We start from the raw sequence: 25,146 nt of genomic DNA on the forward strand, positions 1-25,146 counted from the left end.
TTTATTGCTCACGTGTTGGCCTTTGTGGTATAACTACTCCAAAGAGTTTTCTGTTTTCATTGTCTCAAGTTCCCCCTTTCTTATTCTCTCTTAACACACTCAGATCCGGGTGTCCACTTATCCTTTCTTTTACAATTGCTTTGCCACAGTCACCAATGGCCACTACATTCCTAAATCCAGCAGTCAATGCTCCAAATAAAATAGTTTCATATTTCTTGACTTATTAGCCATATTGGATGTAGTTGTGTACGCCTTTCTCCATAAGCTTTTTATACCCCCACTTGGCTTCTAGAACACTACATTCGCTTCGGTTTCCCTCCAACCTCATTCATACTTTCTTTCTGCTTCTTAACGTTGGAATACCCTAAGTTTAGTTTTTGGTCCTCTACTCTTTATGTGCCTCCACTGTCTTAATCATCTTTCTAGTCTGATGCCCTTAAATTTCACCTACAGGCCAATAACCCAAAAGTCACTGCCACAGTGAAGACCACTTTCCTGAACCTTGGTCTCATTTCTGATTCCCTTCTTGATATCTCCATTTGGATTAGTAATAATGCCAAAGTGAACACTCCCTAGAACTCAACTCCTGATCTCCATCACCCTCAAACTTGATCAAGTTGTAGCCTTCCTTATCAGGGCTGACGACGAAAGCTCCATCTATCCATTTGTTCAAATCAAGAACATTGCAATCATCTTTGATTTCTCTCTTTCTTTCATATCCCACATATGTGACACCAGGAAATCATCCTGTCTTCAGATTGTATCCTGGATCTAGACCTTCACCACCTTCTAATCTAGACCCTTATCAACTTCTTGCTACTTTTCTTAAGGGGATATTATCTTTCCTTGATTTGAGTGGCTTCCTAATGGGTCTCCATGCTTCTGGTCATTTCCCCGCAGCATCTATTCTCAACACATGAGCCAGTGCTCCTTCTGCATGTAGGTCAGAGCAGGTCACTCTATTCTTCTAATTTCTCTTGGAGTAAAAGTCCAAAACCTTGCAGTAGCCACAAGTTCCTACATGATGAAGTCTCTCTGCTACCTTTTTGAGCACATTTCCTTCATGCATTCTTCCAGACACATGGTCCCTTGCTGTTCTTCACACATGCCAGGCACACTTCTACCCCGGGGCCTTTGCACTGGCCATTTCCTCTGCATCCATAATTGACTCTTATGGCAAAATTTCTCACACCCTTTAAGTGATTTCACTTAAAATCCTTCTCAATAAGGCCTACACTGGCCCCCTGATTAAAATTGCACTATCATTAAACTTTTAATTCTCCTTACCCTGTTGTATTTTTCTTTTTATTTCCCAAAGAATTCACCACTTTCAGACATAGTATACTCTTTATTTTTATGTGTAGAATTGATTGTCTGTTGCCCTGCCTCTGGAATATAAACTCTTCAAAGGTGATATCTTTGATGCTCACTGGTGTACTGTAAACACTTAAAAACTACCCGGCACATAGTAGGTGCTAAATTATTTATTACATTGTAAGAATCAATGTAGATTTGCTTAAGAGGTACAACATTTTTATCATAAAAGATATGAGTGTAAATAAATATTATAATTTTAATCATATCAATCAATGAAGCTAAACTTGAGAATTCTCATCTTTTCAAAAATTTTAATTTTGAACCAAAGTACATTATTATCATAGTTTGATATTTTATCATGTTGGCCTAGGAACTCACTGGTTTTATTTTGGAATTTCTGTCTTAAAATTACATTTAAAAAATAGAGTAATCTCTCTTCTTCATCATGAAACATAATTGCCGTACTCAAAGGATTTTGTAATATTGATTAATTTGATGTTATAAATACTTGAATTTATACAAATAAGCTATATAATCCACAGCATTAGAGTGCTGAAGCAGAATAAAGAACTAATCTATATTGAGTCCCTAGCTTCTCTATTCAAGATGTGTATCCTTAATTCCACTGTGAAAATTGGTTTGTGTTTCCAGCACTGCGCTGGGTAATTTATATATGCAGTTTCAATGAATTATCTCAACAATTCTGTCAAGTAGGTAAAAATGATATGCATTTTATATGTGGCAAAGCTAGAGTGAGAAGAACTGAAGTCATCTATTTCAAGTGGTACTAACGGAAGATGTCAGAAGGGGTCCACGCTCTCACAGCCTGTGCGATAGCCACCGTGCTGTGAGAGGCAACTGTGCTAATTTATGCAGGAGGCTAGATTCAAGCACCATTGTTTAACTTAGGGGCACCTCTTTCCCAAAACTGCAAGTTCTCACAGTGAAAGGAATGCAGTTCCACAGTAACGTACGCAGTAACTGTTTTTGACTTCCATTCCAGAAACTCAGGCATTCTGAACATAGCTTGTTTTCAGCTTTTAAGATACTTTTGGCTGCCCTTCATCCAAAGCTTTGACATACCTTTTATCACATGACATAAGAAAGTGCAGATGATGTAAAAGACAGTTTCTTCATCAGTGGATGTGAGGAGACCAACCCCTGAAGCTGACGCTTCCAGGCGGATTCAAAGCACACACATGAAAACCTTTTCCAAAAGGAGAGAAAAAAATCCGGTTATCCACTTGAATATAAGCTTGAAATAGAATGAAAAGGGAAAAAGTCTAGCCATAGTCACAGAGTTGTTAGGCAAACCCCTAGGAATGCAATGTTTAAATAACAGAAATCTGTAATTTGCTCTCACTATTGTGAAATGTCACTGAGGAGGTCTCCAAACAGATATGCTTTGTGGTGGGTGAGTTGTTAGGCGAAAAATATGGGAGGGGGGAATTCTTCCATTTTAAGATGCTGAGAGAAGCAGGGTATGTAACCACTGGCTGTAGTTTTGAAGCCTTAGAAGACCTGCAGGGTGACAGTCTGGCTCTGCTCGGATACATTTCCTGGATTTTATCTGTGGTTATTTCAATGTGAGTCATTCCTGACGAACATTTACTCTGAAGTTAGTGGTGAAGGGTTATATTTCAAAATAAAGAAAGCAACTGTTTCTCTACTTTCTGTCCGTGAATTTGCCAGTTCTGGACATTTTATATAAATGGAATCACACATTACGTGGTCTTTTATGGCTAACTTTCACTTAGCATAATGTTTTCAAGGTTCATCAGGTTGTAACATGTATCAGAACTCATCCTTTTTTGTTGCCCAATTGTGTGGCTTTATTACTTTTTATTTATTCATTGATCAGTTAAAGAAAATGTGGGCTGCTCCCACTTTTTGCTGTGACGGACAATCCGACTGTGAGTGTCGTGGACACACCTCTGTATGGACGTGTTTTCATTTCTCTTAGGTGTAGGTCAAAGAGTACAACTGCCGGATCCTACAGTAACTGTGTATTTAGCCTTTTAAGAAACTGCCTAGTATGTGCATGCTACACAGTTTAAATTGCCACGCAGACCTTTTTTGGTTTGTTCAGCCTTTTATCGTGTTGTAAGGACGAAGGGTGACAACTTCCAAGCTCTTTACATGTCCCAGCTGAAGCTCAAATCCTGATACCCTCCTCCTCTTATCTGAGACGGCGCATCTTTCTGAACCATCGACGTCTGTGTGTGAGGCTGTCCTGGGCAGGCGTGGGAAGCGGAGCCCAGCGTAGCTGAGCTGAGCAGAGTTTTGATGTACCTGAGTTTTCTCTCTTTTTTTGAGATTGTGCTAAACATACTCTACCAAGAATCACTCTGGTCCCTGGGGATAATTTGTCTTCAACTCGAATTCCAAGTCAGTGTGGGGCCTCAGTGTTTTTGTTTTTGTTTTTCCTTATTACCATGGCTCTCCTCAGTACCACCTATCAGAGAGTGAGACGAGGGTCGGGGAGAGACCACAACTGTATGCTTCTTTCCTTTTCCCTTTCTTTGTATTTTTTCTCTATCATTCCTTTTCTTTCCCTCTTTTTTTCTGAAATCTATGGCAGAATTGTTACTTTTGTTTCATTTTGTCTAATTTCTGCTAGGTTTTCTCTTCTCAGATTTAAAAAAAAATTTGTTAATGATTTATTGGAATTGGGAGATTCTGTGTTTACTATCATGGTGATGTCTACCTGGGAGTTTGAAGAGAAAATTGTAAGTAGGACATTTTGGCTAGTATTTGCAAAAATGTTTGGATATATATATTTTTTAACATGGGGAATAAAAAGAATAGATTTTTTTCTTCGAGAAAAAGACCAAGTGGGAGGGAGAGTTCAGCGGCCGAGCCCTTGACGGGAGGTCAGTTGATGCAGGGGTCATTCTGCTTGTGCCGCTGGGCCTGACCCTGTGTGGGTTTGGACAGAGGTATTTACATTCTTCAAATGTTGTCTGGGCATCTGTTATGTTCCCAACATTGTGTCACTGGGGATTTATTGATGAGTAAAACAAATTCCTACTCTCAAGGCTTGCGGTCCAGATTCAAACATTTCTTTAAAATAGAAATTAAAATAAGGAGTTTCACTGTCTCTTAACCTTCTTGGAGCTTACTTTCCTTTCTTGAGATGAGAGGCTTGTCTGAATACGTAATTGTGTAGCACCTTTAGCTCTAGCATTCTTTGATTCTCAAGGACAAGAATGATAGAACATTACAAGGTATGTGATGAAGAAAGAAAGGATCTCTGTTAAGGTGGACTTACCTAAAGAAAACATAGAGCTGATAGGTTTGCACTTAAAACACTTGCAAAGGATTGGGAAGGCCATCAGTGTAGGAGATGTCCATGCTTTACAGAGATGCTGCGTGTTTAAGTTACTGAATAGGACAGCGGAAGACCCTGATGTCTTGGGGCTCTCTACTCTGTGGGGTCTTGGCAACTTAGAAGAAGCAACTTTTCATTGCTTATCCACGCTAACACACTTTTCAAACTTTTTTTAAGAAATTGAGTTGCTGCACAATATTATATGTTTCAGGTGTACAATACAGTGATTCACGATTTTTAAAGGGTATGTTCCATTTACAGCTATTACAAAATATTGGCCATATTCCTCGTGTAATGCATTTTTCAGTTTAAACATTCCTGAGCCTGCTACTGTGTTCCATCATTCCCAGTTCTGTAATCACACGAGAAAATATTACAGTGGTTTAACATGACAGGGGAACAAAGGATGGAGGGGATTTTATTAAATCTCCTCCAAATTCAGGAGCAAAAGAGCCCATCAAGAATCGTTCCTGTTCCCAAATGTTTTCATGCCCAAGTGGCTGAGCATCATGCCCCAGGAGAAGGGGGGAAGGATTTGGCTGGAGCTCCCTGCTCTTCTCTGTGCTAAGGCTGCGGTCAGATAAGCAGCAGGGGGAAAAAAGCGGAAGTTAAGAGTATTTAGCACTCAGCGAGAATACCAGCAACCTTGTGTCTAAAGCTTCTTCACCTTCAAATTATTTATTTATTCCACACACACTTCATTAGAACTTCGCTTAAAGATGAAGAGAAATAGCACGCAACAGTATCTTTCATCTAAAACCAGAAAATTCTAGGCCTTTTCAAAAGGTATTGCAAAAGGAATAAAGTATTAGTTACATAGGTCTTGCCTTCCTGTGTCTCGAATCCTAATCGTGTAAGTGAAACACCCAGATGCTTCTCTATGAGTTTAATAACCAACGTATTCTTTTTTATACATACACGAGTTATTCAATGTAATATTGCTGGGAGAAGAGTGGAAATAACTCAGATGTCAAACAACAGAAAAATCTGTTAAATTATCGTATGATAAAATAAAATACAATGAAATTCTATCCAACTAGTTACAAATTAAGGATGTATCCTCTTATTCTTAGTAGTGGGGTGGGGCGGGTGTGGGGAGGGTGTCAGGCAGGTTTGGGATTTGAATTTAAAGAATGTCTATGGCATTTGCTATCGTATGAGAGAAGAAAACGCTCTGCTGGTGTTTACAGTAGAACAAAGAAACTAATCCCCACTCTGGCCACTGAAATTTGGACCAATTCTTAAGCTCTTCGTTAACATGCCCATGGATGCTAGACGGGTCTCTGTTCCAGACCTGTCTTTACAGCTTTCATGGGCAACACAGTAACCAGAGAAGTGATGTTCAGAGCTTTAGGAGATAGCATTTAATCTAAATGTGGCTTCCGGAAAGAAAAAGGGTTTAGAAGATTTGATCCCGCTATTGGGAATTCCCAGGCACTAGCCCATTTCTGTCCGAAATGTCTGCCAGACCACAAGCACCACGGTCACCGCTAATATTCGTTGAGCTCTTACTCTGCACCAGTTGCTTTATATTTACGAACTCATTTATTTCTCGTAATAACCTCAGGTAGGAGGTGCAATTACTGTCCTTGTTTTAAAGACAAGATTGAGGGAAAGTAGGTGATGTATTCAAGACCTCACATCCAACAAGGTGTCAAACCGGAGCTGAAATACAGGCTGTCTGACTCCGGAGGCCTTGCTCTTGTTTACTCCCCTTTATCTCCAAGGCTCAGTTTCAGCCCAGGATGCTGTAAACACTATTCAAAAGTGCTTGTGGTTTAAAGAACGCTAGGCTCATTTTGGCCTGGATCCTCAGCCCAGCACGGATGGCGAGGCAGCAAACTGGCGTAGGAATTTGGCTCAGAAATGCCTCTGACACTAGGCAGGATTATTTGGCTTTGTTCTGGACCACTTTGAAATGTGTCATTGAAGCATCATTAAATGATGCCACACAGTCATAGACTCTGGGCACCTAACCGCAACACACAGACTCAGCTGCAAACATTCCAAAGGCTTTCGAGTTTCTTTTCCTGCATCCCACCCACCAGCCAAATAATTAATTCTCTGTTCCCCACAGACTCAGGCTCGTCTTGACTCTCTACGAAGACTCATACTTGTGCCTGTTTAAAAGTTCCCCATCCTCATGGTTCAAAAGACATGCAAGATTTCTTGGTTTTCCTAGTGAAAATAACAGTTTCTTTTGTGTTTTCATTGTGATATTTGTCATTCATTATCCTCCTCGTCTGAGAGCTAACTTATTCCTTCTTAATTTCTCTTTCCTAGCCATAGAGGCATGTTTTTCATACCAGATTTGGTCTTCTGTACTCCACGGCGCCTTGCCCATAGTAGGAATTCAGCAAATATTTTTTTAAAATAAATGAAGGATGAGTGAAATGTGTTGAGGAACCGTGATTCAGGGGAATGTCAGCAAATCTGAAGGAAGAGGTTAATAAAAGGAAACATTCATGCAGCAACTGAGTCAGTTGGCATTGCTCCATTGAGCAGGGTGGTTACTCAGAGGACATGATGCTAATTTTTATGCAGCGTTGACAAATGCTTATGAAACTCCTCGAGCAGATCTCTGTGGAGAGCCAGCTATCATATTCCATTCCAGTGGAGGTATAAGGAGACATGACTAATAACATAAAAATAAAATAAAACCAGCATGGAGATTCTAGGATAAAATGGCTGTCCTCACGTGTAGACATATTTTTGGGCGTCACAGAACTAACAGTGAAGGATGAGATTCCGCCACCTAATTTCACTTTCTGTTTCAATAGACACTTGCTAGGCTTTCTTTGCTGTCAAAGGCAAGGGTAAATCCTAACTTACGGAGCACATGGCAGAATCATTTTTCTAACTGTGACTTCAGGGATTCCACAGTATCTCTAAGCCTTCCGTGGATTCCATCATGATTGTGGGGAGATGCAGATCGGGCTGTTGTTTAGGACATCAGACACAAAGGGTTCATTCATTGCTTTCCGCTATCTGAATCTCAGCCTCCTTCTCGACACTTGAACACGGTATGACCATAGGTGACAGCTCCTTTGGCATTGGCATCACATAAAGGGATGGATAAAGCAGAAGATAAATGTCCTCTTCTCACTCCCATCCACATCCTATGCTTCCTGATGTTAAGGTACTAAAAGGGCAAAATTTTTTTTTATCAAAGATTGCTTAGTGGCTTTCAAATCAGAGCAAAATGATCACTTACCTAAGTGATGTGTATAAATGTCATCAAAGTGTGGGGAACGTTCCCTGCAAAGAGACTGCTTCTCTAGAGAGTTCCTTGGATTCCCTTCTGCTTACACAGGGCAAGACTCTCACTGACAAATTGACTTCTGCTTTTCTAGGCTGACCATTGCCTTCCAGCTGAGACATTCTTTCCATGAATGATGTTGGCACTGTTTCCATATCCCAGTTCCCATGGTTCTGGGAGATACCCTATGTGTGGCGATATCCTCCTGGACGCCTTTAAATAGCTTAGCCTTCATGAACATAAACACTGGCTCCCTCGTGCTACGGAATTCACGCTCTGGAGTGCCCAGTGGCCGTCCTCTCTTTTGCCTTTTCAAGTAACATTGTCATGCTCAGCCAAGCAAGTCTATTTTTTACGACTCCCTTAATTTCTTATTCTGAGTTTAAACTCTTTTCCTTTATCCATTTCTCCAGAGCTAAAATAAATTGTTATTCTTTGTTTGCTAAGATTCTTCCTTCTCTTTCAGAGAGCTCTCAGAATCTCCTTTCTTAAGCTTTCCCAATTAAATATAAGATAGCAATTTCTCTTCATTGTCTTAGCAACCAATTCCCTTATGCAAATAACCCCTCAAAACTGAAATAGACATGTAAAAAAACTTTTCTATTCTAATTCGTGCCCTTGCTGGGATGCCTGCATTTCTGTATTGACTGGATGAAATATAATAAAAGATTTCAAATATGCAAGATTTTGCATAGAATTCTTAGTAACTTTTGGCTGGACATTTTGTGTTGGTTTATTCAAACTCCCTTATACCTCGTCTTTAGTTGGGAAGGTTGGAAAGCTAAAAACTACGCTCTCCAAACTCCTTTGATGTTAAGATTCCAGGTTGATGCACTTGTGAGAAATCTGGAAGGCAGGCATGACCAGAGTCCATGTTCCTGAAGGTTTTGGAGGCTGCTGCTGACAAACAAGTTCATGGAAATATGAAGTTCGTCCAGCAGCAGCCAGTTCTACGTGGACTCTTGGATACTAAGAGGCAGCAGTGGCAGAGGAGCCAGCTTTAACTTCTTATCTCCAGCGGATCTCCAGTGTGGTGGCCTCAGGGATGACAGTTCTATTTTCTGTTCTGTGTTGTTTTGTGTGTAATTCCAGGAGATGTAACCCAGACCTACTCTTTGGACCTTCTACAGATTTTGCAAATGTCTAACTCACTGTATTGAATGACTTTCTGCTTAAAATACCTGGAGTTGTTTCTGGTTCCTGCACCAAACCCTGACTGATACATTCCTCCTTTGCCGATGTAGAAAATGTGACCTCCAGGGAGCCCCAGACCTGTCTCCCCTAGAAGGCTTCCGTCCATGCTAGCAGTCTCAGCACCCAACACTCTTGCCACTCTTGTGTTCTCATTACACCGTCCAGAATCTATCATGCTCTTCCATATTCCTGTGCTTTGAAGTAGCTGCTTGTCTTAAACATGTCCCAGCATCTTCTTCTCATCTCCGGGACTCCCTTTCTTGCACCCCAAGCTTAAGAGTCTTCTTCAGTTTCCTTAAGCCATTAGAGCAAAGTCAATTACATCATCTGCATCCGGTGTACAAGTTCTGCTACTGAACTTCTCACCGCATCCTGCAGGATGCCTTCAGATTTCTATCTTCTCTTCTAAACTGTTAGTGCCTTGAGCTCAGGTATCTTGTACACCATTGTTCTCAAACATCTAAAAATTAATAATAATTACTTAATGAAATGTTGAGTGAGTAAATGGAAATTATTCATGGCTTCTCACTGACCTTGCATTATTCCTGTCTCCCATATACTTGGTACACTTTGCAGCTGCATATAAATAATAGTGGCCTGTTGGATGACAATGTTGTCCTGCCATGAATGAAGTAAAGCATTAAAACTTTCCGCCCTCATGAACAGTATTTACACATGTTTTATGGCCGTTTCATGCTGATTTACCTCGACCGCAGAGCATATGCATTTGAATATGATCTGATTTATAGCATAAATTCTCAGAGGAGAGAATTGAATCTGTTTAGCTTGTTTGATATAGATACTGTAGCTGAGTCTTCAGGAATAGGACTGAAGGATAATAATTTAAATACTCCTCTAAGTGGGACAGTCCCGTCAGGGGCTTTTTCCATTCTGTGCTTGAACAGAGAAGCATCCATATTTGTTGCTTCATGTGTATAAAGAGCAGGGAGTCAGAACTCCCGCCTACTCCAAGAGGAAAAATGACTGCTGATGGCTATTATACCACTGTTGAAAGCTGGTATTTCCTTTTATGGGGATTAATATTTGAATGTGGTGGGAGATTTATTACAAGACTTTTGTTAATACTAAAATGTGCAGTTAACTTTTTGTATAAAATTTTACTTTCTACAATCTTTCTCACTCTATCTGATCTTTTAAAAATGTGTATTTATGGGAATGCCAAAGCAAGGACTGTATGAAAGTTTATTTGTCTTTACTTAATAGAATTTGGGGGAATTTATTTTTTCTGACAGTATGTACTTTTAACTTTTTTAAAAAAATGTGAACTTTTGGACTCTTTATTAGGAGAGATGTTATTCCAAAGAAACATTAAGTAAATTTTTTAAACTGAAAATTGTTACCACCATTTCATGATTTTATGTTTTCTTTATATCACACCCAAAGTCAAAAGTCAGTAATGAGTGCAAAACATTTATGAGGAATGAAGGTATAAAATAGGGTTATGATGGAATAGTGGCAGATTTTATATTGTTTTTGTAACCATTGCTAAGTTTTCTAAAGAAATATACCTTCCCGCCAGGAGAAAACACACACCGAATGTGTTTTTGTAAATGTGCTATTTTCACTTGAAGCTCATTCCAGGCTACCTTTACAAACCAGAAATCTTTACATCCTTGAGACTGAACATGGATATTTATCCAGTTATTGGACAGTAGGGACACTGTCAACATCAAGGTGCACAGTGAATTTTGGTACCTTTATGTAAGTTAACTACAGAGCTATTACCTATTACAGAGCTCTATTTCAGAGACAAGTCATATTCTATAATTCTCATGTTAGATAAATGGAAAATACTCTCTTAAAATATATTTCTTTACACTTAAACATTTAAATGGTTCATCATTTTTGTGGCCACTCAAGGGCTAAGATGAACCCCACACAACACTTGGATTGGTCCCCAAGACCCATGGTGCCAGACACCCACCAAGAGGGCAGGAACGGTTCACTTCTCACATGAGGGGACATTGGAGAGCGAGGAGGGGAAACTTCCCAAGCTGATCTGAAAACGGCTTGACAGAGCAAGAGAGAAACCTGGCCTGGGTTTTTCATGACAGTGACAGGATGAGGGGATGAAGATCTTTTCTGAGTGGTTTAAACTCCCTGTTGGTGCCAAAAGAGAGAGGACCCAGACTTTCACGTCAGCTTGCCCAGATGCGGGACACTGGGGTCGGAGAGAGGGTTAGGCTCAAAAGCCGTCAGCAGACAGACATCAAAAGTCAAGTCAGAATCTTTAATGCAGTTATGCTTGGAATTTTCTCCATTTATGTAATATTGAGCTCCCAGAGGAAGTTAACAGTGCTTTGCATCACACAACCTGACAAGCATAGCAGAACGAACAGGAGCCTTGGACGCAGACGCGCTGAGTTCACATTCTGATGTTGTTGCTTGTTGGTTTTCTTTCCACAGGGCTGTAATGAGCAGCGGATGAGGAAAATGGATGCAAAACGTCTGATGCCCGATGGACGGCCCGTAACGGTAACTTAGTACATTTTGCTTGAGATTTCTTAAACGTTGGCTCCTCTGACATTTATGGCACGTTTGATTGCTGTAGCTACAGAGCAAATGAATATAAAATTTAACCTTTGCCAAATGTAAAGCGGAACGCTAGTTGAAATGGTAAGGACAGATTTTAATCAGTGATAACCATTGCAATAGGGAAAAGAGTCCAGTGTGAACTGAACTCAGCTTTGATTTGCACAGAGGTGAATGGGTGCCTTGAAGAGAAAATACAGGTTTGGGGAGGAGATGATCAGGGTTTTGGTGAACAGGGTCTGGTAAGAGAAAACTTACAAAAGGCAGGAGTGGGGATTGGTCCACGTGAATTCCATCTGGGTTTGCTAACTGGTGCTTGTCGGATTGGCAAAGTCCGGCTCCTACTTTCCCATGGATGCTGGGACACAGGGGCTGATCTTCAGGTGATGGCTGGAGCAGCGGATTTCTTCGGCAGCCTTGAGTTTCCTCAAGCAAGCACTCTAGGGGTGGCTAAAGTCTTCCCAGGGGTGCAGCTTTGAGCTGTTAGAAACTCTGTCAGTGTTCGTTCAAGTCTTTATTGGCCAAGCTTGAGGCCTAGTCAAGGAGAGGGCGTAGAGGATCCTGGTTAGAGTTTGGTCAAAGAGAGAATCTTTGTCACTTCAAAAAGGAATTTTAGAGAAATATTTCTTGGAAATTTATACTAAATTTAAAAACTGCTAAAATTGTTTACAAACATAAATTTAAAAATTCTTAGTCTTGTGTAGAGATAAAAGTCTCAGCATATGAAGTCGTTCATGTCAATATGAGGTTGAAAAAGTATGAGATTTACTCTTTTTTGAAGAAGGGTTTACAAAGGCAATTTTGAAAAACTTTATTTTGAAATAATTATAAAATCACAGGAAGTTGCAAAAAATAAATGTGTATATACAGGAGATGCCAAATACTCTTCACTCAGTCTCCCTCAGAGGTAAGATCTGACGCAATCATAGCAGAAAATCAGAAAATTGACATTGTGTAATCCAAAGAGTTTATTCTGATTTTATGGGCTCTATTCTCATGTAGGAAGGTTAGTATTCTAATTCCAGAGCGATAGATATGCTGCATCTGAGATGCAGGAAGAAGGCCCTGCAGTCACGCCAAGCTTTGGCACGTGCCCGTGCCTCGACCCGCACTCTTTCTAGTACCTTTGATCTGTCGTCACCGTACACAAGGCTCCACCCTTTCTCTCATTTTTTGCCTGGTTTTGCTTTGATTTGTATTTTGACATAACTTCAGACTCTCATAAAAGTTGCAATAATTGCACAAAAATTCCCCCATGCCATTTACCCAGATTTCTCAAACATTCGTATTTCACCACCTTTGCTTTACCCCTCCCGCACACGCGCACACACTTACACCCATGGCGCCTCCACACATTTTAAACTGTTTCCTTCTAAATACCCAGTACGATTTTCAAAATCAGGAAATTAACTTTGACCCAATACTGTTACATACCCTACAGAACTTACTCAGATTTTGCCATTTGTCCCAGTAATATCCTAGACGACAGATGCATTTAGTTTTCAGGTTTCTTTAATCTCCTTTAATCTGGAACACTTCCTCGGTATTCCTTTGTTTTCTGTGACATTGACATTCTTGAAGAGTTCCAGCCAAGTATTTTGCAGAATATGTGTCAATTTAGATTTGTCTTTGTTTTCCTCATGATTAGAGTTAGGCTAAGCACTTGTAGCCAAAAATAGCACATAAGTAACACGAAGTTCTCTTCAGTGCCTCTTATCCAGAGATGGAAGAAGTTTATCTGTGCCGTTATTGGTTATAACTTTGATCACTTGGTTAAGGTTGTTTAGATAGCTTTATCTAGTATAAAGTTATTATTTTTTTGCTTGAATTTATGAAGCTCCTGAGGACATAACCTTGCCACCTCTTCCCCCAGTACTTTAAGGTTCAGCCCAAACATTGCTTCTCTACCTGACACATTCTCCACTGTATACCTGTATTACTAAGAATGTAGTTTCATTATAGTATTCGTTACATTGAAAAGTAACTTTTTTTCCCTATAGTAGATTAGAACCTTTGCCATCAGGATTTTATCATATTCATCATTGTATATTATAGAAAAATAATGGGTTCTCAATAGCTGTTAATTGAATAAGCTCGTAAATGAACAAATGAATTCCAAGAGGCGGAATTAAGAGGTATTATCTTCTCCCTTCTATAAAGAAGAATACTGAAGGTCAGCAGAGTATGATTAATTTATGACAGCAAGATCTTAACATAGCTGCTGATTAGGTAACAGTGAATTTTATTAAGCTCATTTTCTTTGCGTTCAAGAGGCTACTCTAATTTACTGTAACCCAGGAACAGAGAAGGCAGAAGATTTTTTCCCATCTAGGTTCATATGCCTAGATGGATTAGAAAAATGTGACTGTTGATAGTACCTGGGACATCCGTTAGTCCTACAGGACAACCCACGCACAACTTAGTGACCGAAGTAGTGCGCAGCGTTCTCGCATACTCTTTTGTGGGTTATCTGGGAATCAACTGATACAGACCGAGCCCAGCTGGGCTGGCTGCAGGCTTCAGGTTGGATCCAGTTATGCTCCATTTATCTCTCATTCTCCTTGGAGCAGCAGACCCTTCATGACCAGAAGAATAACAGGCAGAGGCCATACCACTCAATGCCTCCTAAGGCTGGTGTGCGGAAGCAGCACTGTGCCTGACTTCATCTACTGTTCTCCAGAGCCGATCACCTGGCCACACCCAGCCTCACGAGGGCAGGTCGGTACACTCTGGTCAAAGGGCAAAAAGCATGGATACAAGAGGAGCAAATAATTAAGAGGAGTAATGGGAGCAATAATGCAATTCTTGCAGAAATACAAATGTAGGGATGGATGGATGCCAGCTTCAAGTGGAGGAGGGACACAGCAAGATTGCAAATCATGCGAGAGATCTGAGTGTCCAGGCACATGTGTCTGCCTTCTGTGGACCGGCTTTCTTTTTGTGGTCCCTGTGCTCTGCTGAGTCCATATTCTCATTAGATCCTGAAATCTTGTCTTCCCAGTAACGGCATATGTGTGCAACGTAAGGCGTTTAAACATTCTGATGTTCACCATATGCCCAACATGAGTCACACAGTTGTTGGGACGATAAAAGTCACACAAGAGAAAATAATGCAAAGTTACAAGTACTATACTAATAATATCTTATTGTTATTACCACCCTTTTGCTCTTTAGCCCAGATGTCAGTTGCTCCCCAGGGAGCGTGAAGATGCCCTTACCCTGAACGGCAGAACTTACTCCCTGAGTACAGACACATCAGGGTTTAGATTGGCTTGCACTGATCAGAAATAAGTGAATTCTTCCATTTCTATAAGTCCAGGGAATAACATCAGAGAATGTCCAGAGTGTCAGGTAGTTTTTCAGCCATTAAAAAAGAGAAAGAGAGAAAGATAAAGAAAATTCCAAAAGCAAAGCAGACTTCCTAGAGTTCCAGCTTTCAAAAAAATATTTAGAACTGAATTTTTAACGTTTATTTGCTGAGTGCTACCTGGAAAACAATTTGTATCTCCAAACACAGTCAGGTAAGAAGCATAATAAATGCAAGTAAAATTCACAGAAGATCTCTACCTGCTTCACGAAGAGCAGATAAAAATATCTTTTCCTCAGATATGCTCACACTCCTGCTATTATTCAAGCCATAACTATAAAAGTCATGGTCTGCTTTTATGGTTCTGTGGGTCTTTTTGGCGACAGAAAATAAATGTTTAAGTCTTTAATATGAGAATGTGAAGTAACTGCTCTGTCCTATCATTTAGTTGTGACAAGTCTTTACATCAAAACAAAAAATGCTACCAAATAATCATTTGCCAGGTTTCTTTTATCAGGAAAAAACAAAACAAAACAACCATTCTTAAACATAGAAATTATAAAGAAACTATTTAATATGTAGATAAAAAGAAAAGGAATACATAGAGTCAAAAGGATGCTTCTACAGGACACACACTCAAGAAAGGCATTTACCAGCTCCTAACCTCATTTACCCCCAAATAAAAAAAGGGGACCTTCACCGCCTTCAAATTCAAGATTTGCTTTCTGTAGTGCCAACATTCTGTTCTACTTGTCATCAGCTAGTTTTTTTTTTTTTTTTTCTTAGCCTTTTTCTTTGTTCTCCTTTCAGGCGAATGACTATGTAAAGGAGAATAGTTTCAGATTTTCTAGCAGCTTCTATGAGTGGAGCTCTCTTAATTCTCATTTCATTCTCAAACTTACATGTTCCCAACAGGTACCATAAGCACATACTCAAGACTGACTTGAAACATTTTCCAGGATTTCGCTTTGGTAATTTGCTTTTTGCAGCAAATGCATCTCACACAAACGTGTTACCAAATACACTGACTGCAGTGTGTGCAGCGTGCCGGTCCTTCCCTGCTCCATCTCAAACTTCTCGCCGGTCTGAAAGTCAACACTCACACCAGTCTTTTTAAGCAAATGGTATATATAGTTCTCCTCCAGAGCCGAGTAAACCTCTGGGGAAAATGCAGAGCGAGTAACAGTCTGAATCTCTTTTGTAGAGACTAAAATCCCTGAGCTTCTACAACTCTATTCTGAGGTCTCAGAAAGTGTATCTCTTTCTTAATCTTTTGAGGTTCCATGTCATTTGCAGTGCGGGTCCTTCAGACCATGGGCTCTGCAGGAAGAGTGAGAATGTTGTCTGTCTTTAAGTTCCCCATTGAGGCTTCATTCCCTTCCTTCTATCCTCCCTTCCTCCCTCCTTTTTCTTGTTCTTTCTTTTCCTCCCAAATTTAATTAGGAGATCTGATTTACCAAACAACAGATTTGTTATATTCCTTAATGAGTTTGCATTTTTCTCATAAAGTGATTTCAAATTTGTTGTCATAGAATGAGTGAGAGACAGAGGGAGTCTGGGGGGCCCATCTAAGTCATTTTCCAGATCAGTGTCACATGACTCTGTGTAGCCTGTTCACATTGCCTTTCCTATCTGTCGGGTTTTTTTTTTTAATTGCCTTGCTCTGCTTGGTATAATTTGCTGGTATAATTCCACCAAAGCCAATCTACACATACTCTGGATTTCATTAGTCAAGGTTTCTGATACTATATAACGACGTTTTAAAATGTAAGAACAGATTTATTATCTCTTTTTTATTGTAAAACCCATGAAGTTTACCATCATAACCACTTTTAAGTGTGCATAGTTCAGTAGTATTCAGGATATTAATGTGGTTGTGACACAAATTTCCAGAATTTTTTCGCCTGCAAATCTGAAGCTCTTGTTTCCATTAAACAATTCTTCTTCCCACCCCCTTTCCGGCAACCCCTAGTAACCACCATTCTATTTTCTGTTTCTATGAATCTGACTACTTTAGATACCTCTTAATAAGTGGAATCATAGTATTTTTTGTGACTATCTTATTTCACTTAACATAGTGTCCTCAAGATTCACCTGTGTTGTAGCATGCATCAGAATTCCCTTCCTTTTTAAAGTTGAATAAATTATGTTGGGTGTATATGCCACCTTTTGTTTATCCATTCCTCTACCGATGGACATTTAAGTTACTGTCACTTCTTGTCTATTATGAATAATACTAGTATGAACAGGGGTGCACATAGCTCTACTGTCTCTTGCAAAGGACAAAACTATATGATAAGAACCTCAAAATGTTGAGTTATCTGAACTAAATCTAGGGGATGTCCTCTAAGTTCCTGCCTTGCACACTGGAGAAATATTTCAGATTAAATACTTTGCCCTACAACTTGTAATGAAGAGCAACAGATGTAATTGGATTAAAAATTTTTTTCAGTAGAAATGTCTTACTTAGGCCTTTCATGGCTCAAGGCCATTCTTACAACTTGAAAGAGAAATGTACACAAGGGCGGTGCCTATGAAGTGCTCCTGGCGTGTCTTCCTCCCCCACAGAGGCCCAAAGCTGATCTTCACTTTCTAGACTCACTCCACTTAGAGGACAGATCTGGGTGCTCTCCGTGGCTTCCTTGGTAATGACTGGGGCTTGGTCATGCGCTCGATGGTGTTTTTCTAAACGTAGAAGTGTCAAGAGTCATTTTGGGAGCCCGGTTCTTTGTTCTGGTTCTTGAATCACCCAGAAACCTCTTTTCCCAATGATATCTGTGCCAGTGAGTGAACGTAAGGAGTTCATAATATAATGGGAGCTACATTGAAAGTATTGGCTTAAATTATATTCAAAGAGATGCTCACACGTGCTTTGGCAATATTATGACGGCTGTTCATACAGTGATGTGCCATAATGCAGTGATTGCTTTGCTTCTAGACTGCGAGCTCCTTGGGAACAGAGTCCATGCTCCGTTCAGCTAGGCTTCCCACGTGTGATGTTTTCGCTATTTACCAAAAATTGAAGTAATACCTGTAAGATACAAAACGTGAACCACATTTCAAGATGATTGAAGCTCTTAAAGGACAAGGGCCTGTAGCGTGTGTTTATTTGATTATTTATTGGTAACAAATTTACCTTTGTAAGACCAAGGAAGAAAATTCTTGATGCTGGTTAAGAGAAAAGTGTGCATCATTAGTAAAAACAAATGGCCCTTGGTCCTTTCAAGCATGATTTTGACCCACATAAGTAACACACATACCTATTTATAACAAATCACATAGCTTGTAAAGTGGTTTTGATGCTATCGAAAAGTGATATTTCTTTTGATGTCCCATGATTCGTTTTTATATATATTGAAGTGTAAATTATACAAATTACCTTATTAATTGAGAATTTTCATTGGTATGTGTGGTTGATTAAAAAAAAAGTTATTTCCTTGACCCTGCTTTTGGTAATAATCCAGAACTGTGAGAAACTCATTTGTTCTCCCAGACCAGTGTCACCAGGGAGCCACACTTTCGGATAGGAGAAAGTCCTGTCTTTGCTGGGAATGCTTCAACTCCTGTGTCATAAATCAAACAGCTCTAATGGGTTGGGGGAAGGGAAGCTGCTGTACGGAAGCATAATTAAACCACTCTTTGAAGGCAGCATGCGGAGGTAACTAAACCCATTTATCCCTTCCATGAACTTCACTCTTCTGTATGTTTGCCGAGGCTGTATCAGAAAACCAATTACAGATGTAGCTTCTGCACTTTGCTTCCTATCACTGAGGAGCAGCTAATGCCCTGTAAACACTGCTCTGTTATCTCATTAATTGAAGAAACACAACTCAAAAGGGAAGTGTGTTTACTTTCAAGGTAATTAAAAGAAATATCTAAAAAGCTGGGACTCGATGCCAACCTGCCTGCCTTTCAGAAAAAGTGAATGACCTCAAATTTCCGTGTAACACTCAGTGATATAAATTCTCACCACAAAGTGCTGAAGGGATCAAGGTAAATGCATTTGCTATAAGGCTTGTTCTGAAAGATTTAAAATTTAAGGAAACATTGTCTCAAACATAAAGTAAATTTTTATGTCTTTAGACAAAAGAACTTCAAACCAGTAGCCAAAAAACATACAAGCAGTCTAGTTAAGTATTTTTTGGAGGTAAAAGTGAAGATTCATGAATAATTCATGTAGAAACAGGATGAGAGGCAATGGAACGACTCCTCATCTACAGTTATCTGGAAAAGCTTTGTGACCGGTGCAATTTCAAGAGCTTTTTGGGTGATGAGAGTGTTTGAATTGGTGGCTTCAATGCAATACATCATGTATTCTAAAAAAAAAAATAAACACAGAAACGCTAAAATTTTAGACTGTATGTAGAGATATTCTTAGAAAACCAAAGTTCGAAAACACTAAACCAAATTTTCCTCAAGAATAAATCATGCCACAGAGCACTGCAGCAATAGTTTTCATGAATGATCTGAAATACTGAATGCGCTTCTCACAGTACTTAAACTGTGAGTGAAGGGAAAATGGAAGCACGTAATAGAGGAGCAGAGGAAGCCCAGAGTGAGTAGAAAGAAGGAAACAATAAAGATCAGAGTGGAAATAAATGAAATGAAATGAAAAACCCAACAGAAAAAATGTTCAAAGGAGATTAAATACCTATCCTTTTCAAATTCTCTCAAAAAATTGAAGAGAAGACACTTTCAAACTCATTTTACAAGGCCAGCATTACTCTGATAGCAAAACCCGACAAGGATACTACAAAAAAAAGTACAAGCCTATATCCCTGAGGAACACTGATGCAAAAATCTTAAATAAAATATTGGCAAACCAAATTCAACAACACATTTAAAAGATCTTACACCATGATCAAGTGGAATTTATTCCAACAATGCATAGATGGTTCAACATCTGCATTTCAGTGTGATATATCACCTTAACAAAATGAAGAATACAAATCATATGATCATCTCCACAGATGCAGAAAAAAGCTTTTGACAAAATTCAGCGTTCATTTATGATAAGAACTCTCAACAAAGTGAGTATAGAAGAAACCTACTTCCAAGTGATAAAGCCACATATGACAAACCCACAGCTAATATCATACTCAGTGGTGAAGAGCTGAAAGCTTTTCTTCTTAGATCAGGAATAACAAAAAGGTACCTACCCTAACCACTTTTATTTAACATAGTGTTGGAAGTCCTAGCCAGAGCAGCTATGCCAAAAAAAAAAAAAAAAATCCAAATGAGAAACAAAGAAGAAAAAGTGTCACTATTTGATGATGACAGATTTTATAAACAGAAAACTCAAAGACTCCACAAAAAAACTGTTAGAACGAATAAATTCCTAAAGGTGCAGGGGACAAAAATCAATATGCAAAAAATCTACTGCATTTTTATACACCAACAACAAACTATCAGAAACAGAAATTAAGAAAACAATCTCATTTACAATTGCATCAAAAAGAATAACATACTTAGGAATAAGTTTAACCAAGAAGGTGAAGACCTGTACTCTGAAAACTGTAGGAAACTGAAGATGAAATGGAAAGATAGTCTGTGCTTATGAATTGGAATAATTAATACCATTAGAATGTCCATACTACCCAAAGCAATCTACAGATTCCATGCAATCCTTATCAAAATTCCAATGGCATTTTTCACAGAAATAGAGCAAACAATCCTAAAATGTATATGGAACAACAAAAAATCCTGAATAGCCAAAGCGAACTTGAGAAAGAGAAACAAAGCTGAGGCATCCTGTTCCATGATTTCAAACGATATTACAAAGATACAGTAATCGTAACCATATGGTATTGGTGTAAAAACAGACACATAGTTCACACAAGTATGTTTAATTAATTTACAACGAAAGAGGCAAGAATAGGCAACAGTCTCTTCAATAAACGGTATTTGGAAAACTGGACAACTACATGTAAAAGAATGAAATTAGACTACTCTCTTACACCGTGAACAATAATTAACGCAATGAATTAAAGACTTGAATGTAAGATCTGAAACCATAGAAATCCTTAAAGAAAACAGACAGTAAGCTCCTTGACATCAGTCCTAGAGATAATTTTTTGAGTCTGATTCTAAAGGCAAGAACAACAAAAGTAAAAAAATAAACCAACGGGACTACATCAAACTGAAAAGCTATAAACAAGGGTAGCCATCAACAAAATGAAAGGCAGCCTACTGAATGGGAGAAGATGTGTGCAAATCATATATCTGATAAGGAGGTAATATTTAAATATATATAAAGAATTCATACAACTCAGTAACAACAACAAAAAAACCCCAACCAACTTAATTTAAAAATGGGCAAAAGACTTGTACAAAATTTTCCCCAAAGAAGACATACAGATGGCCAATAGATACATTAAAAGATTTTCAACATCGCTAATCATCAGAGAGATGCCAATCAAACCAAATGCGATATCACCTCACATGTCTCAGAGTGGCTAGCATCAAAAAGACAGCAAATAACAAGTGTTGCCAAAAATGTGGAGAAAAGGAATGCTTGTGCCCTGTTGGTGGAAATGTAAATTGGTGCAGCCACTACAGAAAACAGTATGGATTCCTCAAAAAATTAAAAACAGAGCTACTGTATGATTTAGCAATTCTGCTTCTGGATGTTTATCTGAAGAAAACAAACTAATTTGAACAGATATATGCACCAGTATGTTCATTGCAGCATTATTTACAATTGCCAAGTTGTGGGAGCAACCTAAATGTCTATTGATGATGGATGAATAGATAAAGAAGATCTGATTTTATATCTATCTATATAAATATATAGATATATAGATCTATAACTCAATCATAAAAAATAAAAAGAATGAAATCTTGCCATTTGAGACATCATGGATGAACTTTGAGGGTATTATGCTAAGTGAAATAAGTCAGACAGAGAAATAAAAATAACATGATTTCACTTATGTGTGAAATCTAAAAAACCAAGCAAAGAAAACAAAACAAAACTAATAGAACAGAATGGTGGTTGCCCAAGGGGAGGAGGTTGGAAGGTAGGCAAAATGGGCAAAAGGAGTTAAGAGGTACAAAGTTCCAGTTATAAAATAAATAAGTAATGGAGATGTAATGTGTGGCATGGTGACTACAATCAATAATATTGTACTGAATATAAATCTCTAAATTTCTCAATACAAGAAAAAAAACTGTAACTTTGTGTGGTGACAGATGGTAAATAGACATTGTGCTGATCATTTTGCAGTATCATTATATTGTAAGCCTGAAACTAATTTAATGTTGTATGTCAGTCATACCTCAGTAAAAATAAAGTGGTATTATTTACATATCATGGTACTTTTGGTGTAAATTACCGACAAATATTCAGTAAATTGCCAACATCCAAAATACGGACTATGATTACAGCTTAGCTGAACAGTCTTCAGTGTCCTCCTTAGAATCTCACCTGTCTCCATATAAGGGACTCTCTGGATCAATTTACTTTAAATTCCCAATCTCATTAAGGATGCTTTGAATGTGCAAGTTTACTTTAATTTTCTTATATCATTTTTAATGAGTTATTTACAAAAGCAAAGAACCAATGTATTCACCTGCTCCTACATCTCACATAATATGTACCAGAATATCAAAAGAGCAATCAACTATGGAAAACTTAAAAATGGATAATTTGAGGTGGGTGTTCACACCATGTTCAACAATTAAACATATCTTTAATGTTTTCTCCAAATTCTTCAGCGAATTTAAAGTGTCATTCTCAGGCAATCAAAGCACATGTGAGGAATTAGCAAGAATGTCAACACAAAGTTATGATAATAAAAATGGTCGCATCACATTTCTATAAATTTGGTCAATGAGTCCCGTCGAGAAGAAATCCTGACAGGAGCTGCTTTGCTGGCATAAGTCAGCATCACCAGCAGGACTGTTAGAGCCTCATGACTTCACTGAACAGCAATAAGAACTACTTGGATAATTCTCTTCTCCTGTGACCTGATAACTTTAGTCAACTCCTGGAGCTCTGGAAAAACAGAGAAGGGCAGGCATCGGTGTAGAGATTTGCCTAATTTTCTGTGATTTACTCTTTCCTTCTTGGCTCCTTCGCCTTCTCTCGGGAAAATGTTATGGAGAATATATCTTGGATCACCTCCAATTAAGCCAGGTTTTACACCGACTTAGTAGAAAGCATAGAAAATATCGCAACAAATCATGTACTGTATTTGTACAATTAATATCTCTAGTTATATAAGAAAAAATAATTTAGCAGGAAATCAAGAGCTTACGTGTGAAAGAAGAGAGGGCTCCATCTAGGTTTTGGAACAAAATCTGAACTTTTAATTTATTCACCTGTTGTGAGTGCCTTGGCCTGTCTCAGATTCCCCTTCTTAAAATATAAATCCTTCTTGGATTGGGGTATCTCTCAGTGCCTTCCATTCTGCACAACATTTCTGTGAAGAAGACCTTACCTCGTTTCAGTTTCAAACAGGGAGACCCAAACCCGGCTGAGTACTGAGACTTAAATTCTGCCTTCTGATTCCCCAAACTGGACTTTTATCACTGTATCAACCCTAAGGATTCAATGGGAATTATTTCAGGAAATGGGGATTTTAATGGGGAGATTGACATGATAGATTTAGAATTTCTATCATCCTCATCTCCCATCAAAGCAAAAACTATGATTCTATTCAGTTCAATTAAAATTAGTAGGGCATATCCTATGCTCGGGGCCGTGTGCTCAGCGCTGAGAGTTACAGACACCTGGCAAGATTCAGTCCCTGTCCTCAAATAATTTCCGTCTAGCATAAAATAAGAAAATATGATTAAATTCAGCTAATCATTGATGATCCGATGCGTAAGTTAAGACTGTTATTTTGTTCTCTGTATCTGTCATTAGAGAACCATGAAATGTTGTGGGGCTGGAGGAAAGGAAAACTTCGTACCCCGATGAGGTGGGCCAGCCAGGAGGGGGCCTGAGGGAGATGAGACTTGGCTCAGAGAGGGAAATACGAAAGGGAAGGTGGAAGGAGTCACGAGCAGGTTTCCTTTGCTCCTACAACATTGCTTAAAAGAAACAGAACTCTCCTTTTGGTGTATCTGTTTCCTGTGTAAGTCAGCGTTGTGTGGTAAAGTCTTCTCCACCCAAAGACCATGTTAACAGTGATGACAAACGAAAGATTGGGGAGTGTGGGGGACAGCAGAAGCAAGCCCCAGGCCACCGGTCAGAGCTGAAGAGGCAGGAGCTCGTGGTTAATGGACACTGTGGGGTACGGGGCCCTGACCTCCTCTCCCTGCCTTCAGGCTCTCTGCTCCTCGGAAACCTCCCCGGCAAATCTTCCCGCTCTCCCATCCCTCCGGCAAAGTGCATAGCCACTTGGACGGAGGATGGAGTTCATGGAAAACAAAAGTGAATATTGTTCCTGTACTACGTGGCCCTTACAAGTTGTGTTGAAAGGATTCCCTGAGGCAAGAGGAGAAAGAAGTCAAGACAAGAAAACAACTTAAAGGGAAAAGTGAGAGAACTAAGTTTTGAAAGGCACATATACCCCAGAGGAAAAGAGGGCAGAATACACTGGTGTGGGAAGGAAAAAAGAGGAAGTTGGAAACCAGGGGACAGGAGGCAGCGTTTCCGCCTGTGAGCAAGAAAGAATGTTTTCCTAGTTTGTGGTACTCTTCAAGACACACAGAAAATGACCTTCAGTTTCCAGATCTGTCCTTATAGGCAGATTTTCTCAATTTAAAATGAGTTCATCTTAGTAATGTTTACCACTTGCTGACTTTGTTTTCTCTTCTCCATTGTTCTTTGAGAAACTCAGAGCTTATTTTACCCCATGGGAGCACATATGCAGCATCACACTGCGTGTTTGAAATGTTGCTTATAAAGTTTGGAGACAGTTCCGCTGCAAGCATGGAACACAGGAGCTCTTCAGTCTTTTGGGGCTGCTGTAACAAGATGCCACAGACCTGGTAGCTTACATACAACCGAAATTTACTCCTCATGATTCTGGAGGCTGAACGTCTGAGATCAAGGTGCCAGCATGGTTGAGTCTGAGTGCTCTTGCAGGGGACAAACTTCCCCTTGTGTCCGCACATGAGGAAAGGAGTGAGCTAGCCCCCTAGGGTCTCTTCTACAAGAGTGTCAGTTACATCCCCGATGTCCTGCCTCCTAATGCCATCACCTTGGGCATCAGATTTTCAGCATAAGAACTTTGG

The 25,146-nt window shown here is 39.2% G+C and overlaps 1 long non-coding RNA gene across 1 annotated transcript in view; it reads left to right on the forward strand.

Annotated features, from left to right (window-relative positions):
• The window catches only part of LOC140689401 (uncharacterized), a 53,906-nt gene that overhangs the window by 18,718 nt on the left and 10,042 nt on the right, over nt 1-25,146 (forward strand). The window contains exon 2 of the long non-coding RNA XR_012064317.1: nt 11,529-11,597. This is a non-coding gene — a long non-coding RNA (uncharacterized lncRNA). The remainder of the gene's footprint in view (nt 1-11,528; nt 11,598-25,146) is intronic.

This window comes from Vicugna pacos, chromosome 26 (genome assembly GCF_048564905.1).
Source record: "Vicugna pacos chromosome 26, VicPac4, whole genome shotgun sequence".
Taxonomy (NCBI): Eukaryota; Metazoa; Chordata; class Mammalia; order Artiodactyla; family Camelidae; genus Vicugna; species Vicugna pacos.